Source organism: Nannospalax galili, unplaced genomic scaffold, assembly GCF_000622305.1.
Source record: "Nannospalax galili isolate Female #2095 unplaced genomic scaffold, S.galili_v1.0 scaffold126, whole genome shotgun sequence".
Taxonomy (NCBI): Eukaryota; Metazoa; Chordata; class Mammalia; order Rodentia; family Spalacidae; genus Nannospalax; species Nannospalax galili.
Genome location: NW_008355275.1, coordinates 3,932,572 through 3,939,230, shown reverse-complemented (window position 1 = coordinate 3,939,230; position 6,659 = coordinate 3,932,572). Strand labels below are relative to the sequence as shown.

Here is a 6,659-nt window from a genome sequence, read left to right as displayed (position 1 = left end):
CCGACGCCCGACGCCTGCCTGTCCTGCAGCCTTTTGATAAGGCTGGTTCTGGTTTTTGTTAAGTTTTAACAAGTGGGCTGTGGGTCCCTGAGCACTCATGGCGCCTAGTTTCTTTTTATTTTCTCAAAATCTTTTAAGGATTAGACACAAGCTCCCAAATACTTTTGACATTTTTGGCCTTTGGAACAGAGTATGTTGCTAACAGGCCCAAGGACAGTTTGACTTTTACCGAAGAAACTGGCTACATTTCTTTGGGGTCTTTTTACCCTAACTGCCTAGCCAATTCCTACCTCTTATTCTTATCAAGTTATCCTCTGAAGGGGTTACCCAAATTGCCAATAGGGAATAGGGACACAGACCGCTTCTCCCCTTCAATAGCTCAACTGGTAGAGCGGAGGAATGTAGATTCTTTCCAGAGCTTTTATAGTTTTTACATTCAGATACATTTTTAGAATTCAGATACGTTAATCAATTATACATGCACATTTATTTTATGCCTTTCTACTTAAAATTACAGACTTAATAGTGAAGGATTCTTTCTTTTGTGCTTGTTAATATAGCTCAGTTTCAGTACATTGCTCAGTAAATATTGGTTAAGTTACTGATAGATCTCAGTTTGAGTTGGTAATGTGAACAGGAACTGAGATGCTCGAGATTGGGTTTAAAATGGTTCTCTGGTGCAAGGATGAACTCTTAGTGACTTTGAAGCCAGCCTGGACTACACACCTGTCACAAACCAAAGAAACAAAACAAGACAAATCTGTTCTGTTACTCTGTAGTTGTAAAAGTTTACAAATGTTATTTAATTCTTCTGACAACTACATTCTGCATATATTAAATATTCTGTTTCTCAGAATATATTGCTGGCAACCTGACTATATAACTGGCAACCTGGCTAGGCTGTTACCTAAGGGAAGTTGAGGTATGAACTAAATAAAAATTTGCACTTCTCTAGTTGTGGTGTTTTTGAGCCCCTTGTACCTACAATGACCACATTTATAATCTCCCAATCATTGACCTACCATCAACATTCTATGAACCCACTGTAGTTCACTCTTATTCCTTTATTTTTATTTGTTTTGGTGTTTAATATATTGCCTTATTATATAGACTAGACTGGCCCCAACTTACAATGTATCCTAGGCAGGCTTTCAACTCACAACCCTTTTGCCTTCTGATTTCTAGGATTGTAAGGCAATACTATTGCACCCTGTATTGCAGCTTACCATTCTAAAGGATGACATCCTCCCCATTCAAAACACCATCCATCTTCCTCATTTAAGTTTGGAATAGTACTTCCTTCTATTCAACAAAAGTACATTTCATTTTTTCTTCTATGTGCATGTCTCCCATCAAACCCACACTACAATCTGCAATCTCCCTAGTCTAAGAAGGTTTGTTCTGGGCTGGCAGTTCCATCTCTAGGAAACTGTTTGGCAAACAGCTTATCCACAATAAAATTCTAATGAACAGACTGACCTTCTTTGCACATACAGAAATTTAAGCACGAGTAGGGCAGTAACTTCAAGGATATACAGCTCTCTGGGAGTGCAGAAAAGATTAAAAGTCAAGTAGCTTGCTTTTTGCTCCAGGAATCTGGACTCTTAGTTGCTGCCCCACCCATTTCCTACATGAAAGACCCATTTTCTTTTGTTTTCAAGTATCTTGAACTCAGGGTACATAGTTTCAGAAGTTCCATTTTACATTAATATTTATTTCATTTCATATATATATTTTTCTCTAATTCATTGTCATAACCTAAATAGAATAAAGAATCTCATTCCATTGTTCTCTGACTGAGACTGTTAATTTTATCCTGATATTTTACCTCCTATCATAACAAATTTTTTTGGAGAAATGAGAACAGAGAATAAAGGTAATATTTCAATATATAATGCAAGTAGCTTTGTCCAGTTGAATACAATTTTCCAACAAGATAGCAGTTTGTAGTGTCTTTCTAAGGAGGTGCCTGACTTTCTCCTTTCCTGATAACTACTTCAGCCAGACTGGTTAGAGTTCACGTACTGCTTTGGGGCCATGTGCAAAGGTATGCCTGGAGGTAGATTTTTGCAAGGTAGAAAAATGTGACATATTAAATAAATACCAGTACTAGACTACCTATCTAATTGGGGGAATGTGAAGAAAATTTATTTTCAGATATTGCTATTTAAAACTTTAAATATATTTTTTTCTAAAAATAATTTAAATTACTGTACATTCTGATATCTATGTTTATATTCTGATAGGTATAAACTATCCGTTCTAATGGTAACTACTATTATAAAAATGAAATATTTCACCAGGCGTGGTGGTGCACGCCTTTAATCCCAGCACTCAGGAGGCAGAGGCAGGCAGATCTCTGTAAGTTTGAGGCCAGCCTGGTCTACATAGTGAGTTCCAGGACAGATGGGGCTACAGGGAGACCCTGTCTCAAAGACCAAACAAAAAAATAGAGAGAAATATACCAATAACATTTTTCTGCTAAAGATAATCATTTTTTGTTCTTTTAAGCACAAAGATTCTGACAGTTATATATTGGTGTCAAGGTGGAAACTCAAAAACTTAGTAAGCTATTTTTATTTTATTCTCTGAACATTTCTCAACTGAAAAATAAATGCTATAATTTTTGTTTACATTTTTAACATTTAAAATGTCTGCACTGTCTTCTCTAATACATAAACTGTCTTTGAAGGATGATAGAATCGTAACCACAGGGACTACATTTTATGAAAGCAAATATTGGTAAATATTAGAATGATCAGGTGTTTTAGGCATTGTAATATTATTTTAAGTTTCCATGTTAGACTCAATTGTTATTTATACTCACATGCTTTATTGCTATCGTTTTGACTTCTGTTTTCCTAATATGCACAGGTTTCTTTATAGTCAATGCAGCTGAGTGCTCCTACAGGTATTCCCTATTATATTGCTTAAAATTAACTCTGCATTGATGCTGTTTTTGAGAAGCCCACCTCCCCCAAATGCACTGATATCGCTACTCTGAAAATTAGGATCATTAACTTACTTCGATATACATTTAGTTAAGCTGTGACATTAAGAAAACGTAGCAAGACCTATAAAACTGAGGTAAGTGTTTGGAGAGGCAGACTTGTACAGTCTCTAAAACAGCATTCTAGGAAGCAGAAAATATATGTCCAGATGTGGCTTACGGACATTGTCATGTCTTCCTTTTCTGCCTCTGTTTCTTTTGTTCTTTCCTCCCTCTTTTTGCCTATTTTGTCTCTTCTTTGTGATTTTCCTTTTTTCTGTCCTGCCCCATGTTTCTCATTATTTTTTCTCTTTACCACTTCCTTTGCTTTTCCTCTGAATTGTTTCAATCTAAGTTTTTTTTTTCCTCTAGCATCATTTAGTGGTAGCATACAGAAACATATATTTGAGAGTCTACAAGATTTCAAACCTTCAAAGAACAAAATAACATATAAAGATGTCATTATCTTCTAAAGAATCCAGATAATTTTGAATAATATATTTACTAGTTAATTTTCTTTGGCTTTTTTGAAACTAAGTGATAACGTTACATGATTTCAGCATGCAGCATGTACAGCATTCTTTTTGGAACTCTGTGTGTGTGTGTGTGTGTGTGTATGTGTCTGTGTGTCTGTGTGTCTGTGTGTGTGTGTGTTTGGAGAGGCAGACTAGTACAGTAGTATGTGTGTGTGTACGTGTGTATGTGTGTGTGTGTGTATTTTTTTTTCTGTCTTTTGGAGACAGTGTCTCCCTGTAGCCCCAACTGACGTGGAACTCACTATGTAGACCAGGCTGGCCTTGAACTCACAGAGATCCGCCTGCCTCTGCCTCCCAAGTGCTGGGATTAAAGGCATGCAGCCACCACACCCAGCGTACCAGACAAACGTGATTTTTTTTTTTACAGAAATGTTTAAATGCAGAATGACCTGTCAATATGTATTCCCAGTTTTAAAGACCAGAACTGTCAACCAAGGCTACACCTAGCAAAACTGTCCATTAAAATTGAAGGAGAAATACAAATTTTCCATGACAAAGATAGATTAAAGGAGTTTATGAACACCAAGCCATCTCTACAGAAGATACAGGAAGGGCTATTTCTATCTCAGGAAAAGGCAAAATATTAGACAAAGGCATGAGAGATACATGCAAGAACAAATCCTCTTTTGTAACCCAGAACTCATTGCTCAGTGTGAGTTCTGATAAATAGAAGATGGATTATGACAAGAGTGCTCAACGTGATGGTACTGAGAAAAGATAGCATAGGAATAAGGTACACCCTGGGTATCCAGCCTTGGGGCCCAGGGTATGCCAACTCCCAAGAGACTGAATATATTCACTGGACCATGTGAGGAACCTTATCACACAAGATGAATATTTACCTGACTACAAGTGCTTCTGTGTTGATTTCAAAATTCTGAACTCAGGACTTGGAAGTAATGTAGGGAATGCACTGGAAAATAATTGGGGAGTCAAGATTGCAGAGCACTACTGGCCTGGCCACCCATGTACACTGGAAAGGCAGAGCTGGCCTGGCTGCCCATGTGTACTAATGGAACCACATTGGCTTAGCTGCTCACACACCAGCATGGTTGGTTTCCCACATGCACCAGTGAGGCAGAGCTGAGCTACAGGGAAAGTTTTCAACCACTACTCAGAGAATCTTGGATTGAAGACCTGTGAGCTAATTGCTGCCTGCTGGGAAGATGTAGTTTCTTCTTTTACCCACAGTAAAAACCTTGGGAAATCAACATGTTGGTGAACACCTTGGTGCCCAATGGGGTCATTCTGTTGAGTAAGTCCAGAAACAGCCAAACATGCCAGAAACAGCAGGCAAAGCTGTGAACAACTGACTTTGATGAGGAAAACCAAGCATTTCTGACCCTTTGGCAGTTCTGGGAGATAATCAAGAGCCTGTGTTATTTTGGGAGTCTCTTGGGCCACTCTGACCAAACACTTTGAGGGAGGTCTCACCTGTCTGGCACTGTGTTCCATACCCCCCCGCCGGTATACATATGTACTAATGTTCAGGCACCATATGTGGTATGTACATTTCTTGGGGGATTTCAAAGGCAACACATTTCTGACTTCCCTAGCCCCCCATTTTTTGTTTCTGTTTTTTAACAGCTGAATATCAATGGAATAGAATTGAGGACCCGTATTTAAATTCATGCATTTACAACCACTTGATATTTTAGAAAGAATTCAAAAGTACACACTGGAAAAAGACAGCATGTTAACAAATGTAGCTGGTAACACGGACTAGTTGCATGAAAAGAATGAAACTAGATCCCTATCTCTCACTGTGCACAAAACTGAACTCTAAATGTATCAAAGACCAGCATAAGACCCAATACCTGAACCTGATAGAAGAGAATGTAGGGAATGCACTGGAGCTTGTACACATAGGAAATTTCCTAACAGAATTCCCGTAGCCAAGCCTAAGTCCAACAATTGACAAATAGGACCCCGTGAATTTGAGTTCAGAGGCAACCTACACAATAGAAGAACTATTTTTACCAGGTATACTTCTCACATAATATGAGTATCTAGAATATACAAAGAACTTAAAAAAATCAAATACAAATAAATGAATAAATGGAACCTATATATCTCCCACCATAGACTGTCATGTAGAGTCTAGGAGACGATAGAGCCTGATGTTGTTTTTGAAGATGAAATTCACAACCAGGTACTGGCCAAATGGGTGATGCTCCTTTTTCAGAGTTGGCCCAACCACAAAATTGCTGCCCATCCTTAGCTGGTGTGGATTTAATTGGACCTTTTCAAGTACATTATTTTTGCTATGGTTGTTTCAGAGTTCTGCCTGCTTATATGAGGTACAAAAAAGATAAAAAATGCAATGATTAACTTAGAATATCTGGCTTCATTTAGCTATCTATTGCCCCATGCATATGATAATAGATCCAACCACAAGAGGTATAAGCTTATAACTTGTGTAAATAGACTTGGATATTTAAACCCGTGTATAAAATTTCCCAGTTCAGAAAAAAATAAAATAAAATAAACATCAAAGAACAAACAATTGAATTAAAAATGGGGCAAGAAATCCTAAAAGGGAGTTCTCAGAAGATGAAATGATGCAAATAGGTAAGAAATACTTTAAAAACTGCACAACATCTTTAGTGATCAGGGAAAAACAAATTTAAACCACTTTGAGACAGTGATAATTGTCTTTTGGCCTCTACATCTGCTTGTACAGATGAGTGCATACATACATATGTATGCACACATGGATATAACAAACACACATGCAGATTGATAAGAACTGTAATCATCACCATGTTCATCTTTCTAACCATTAATCTTTCTGTTTATTTGTTTGCTTTCTTGTTTTAGAGGCATTTTTTTATATTATTTTTTTAAATTTTATGAATTAAAGCATTTTATTGTTGTACTTTATTTTTGTTGATGTTGTATTTTGTCCTGGGTTTCATGATGACATTTGTTCTGTGTCAATTTCATATACGTATATAATTGCTTTCACCTCCACCCTCTTTTCTCTGTTCCCCCTTTGCCAAATGTCACATTCCCTCCTCATTTCCACAAATCCCTTTCCTATATTCATAACATTCATAGCTTTTTGTTTTTATTGGTGAGGCACTGAGTTTAAATATGACTGTGTGATCATGTGTTTAGGTAATTACTCTTTT

General features: G+C 37.2%; 1 pseudogene; it reads left to right on the top strand.

Moving 5' to 3' along the window:
* Nucleotides 1-4,117: 4,117 nt before the first annotated feature.
* LOC115067581 lies at nucleotides 4,118-4,208 on the top strand (annotated as a pseudogene).
* The last annotated feature ends 2,451 nt before the right edge of the window (nucleotides 4,209-6,659 follow it).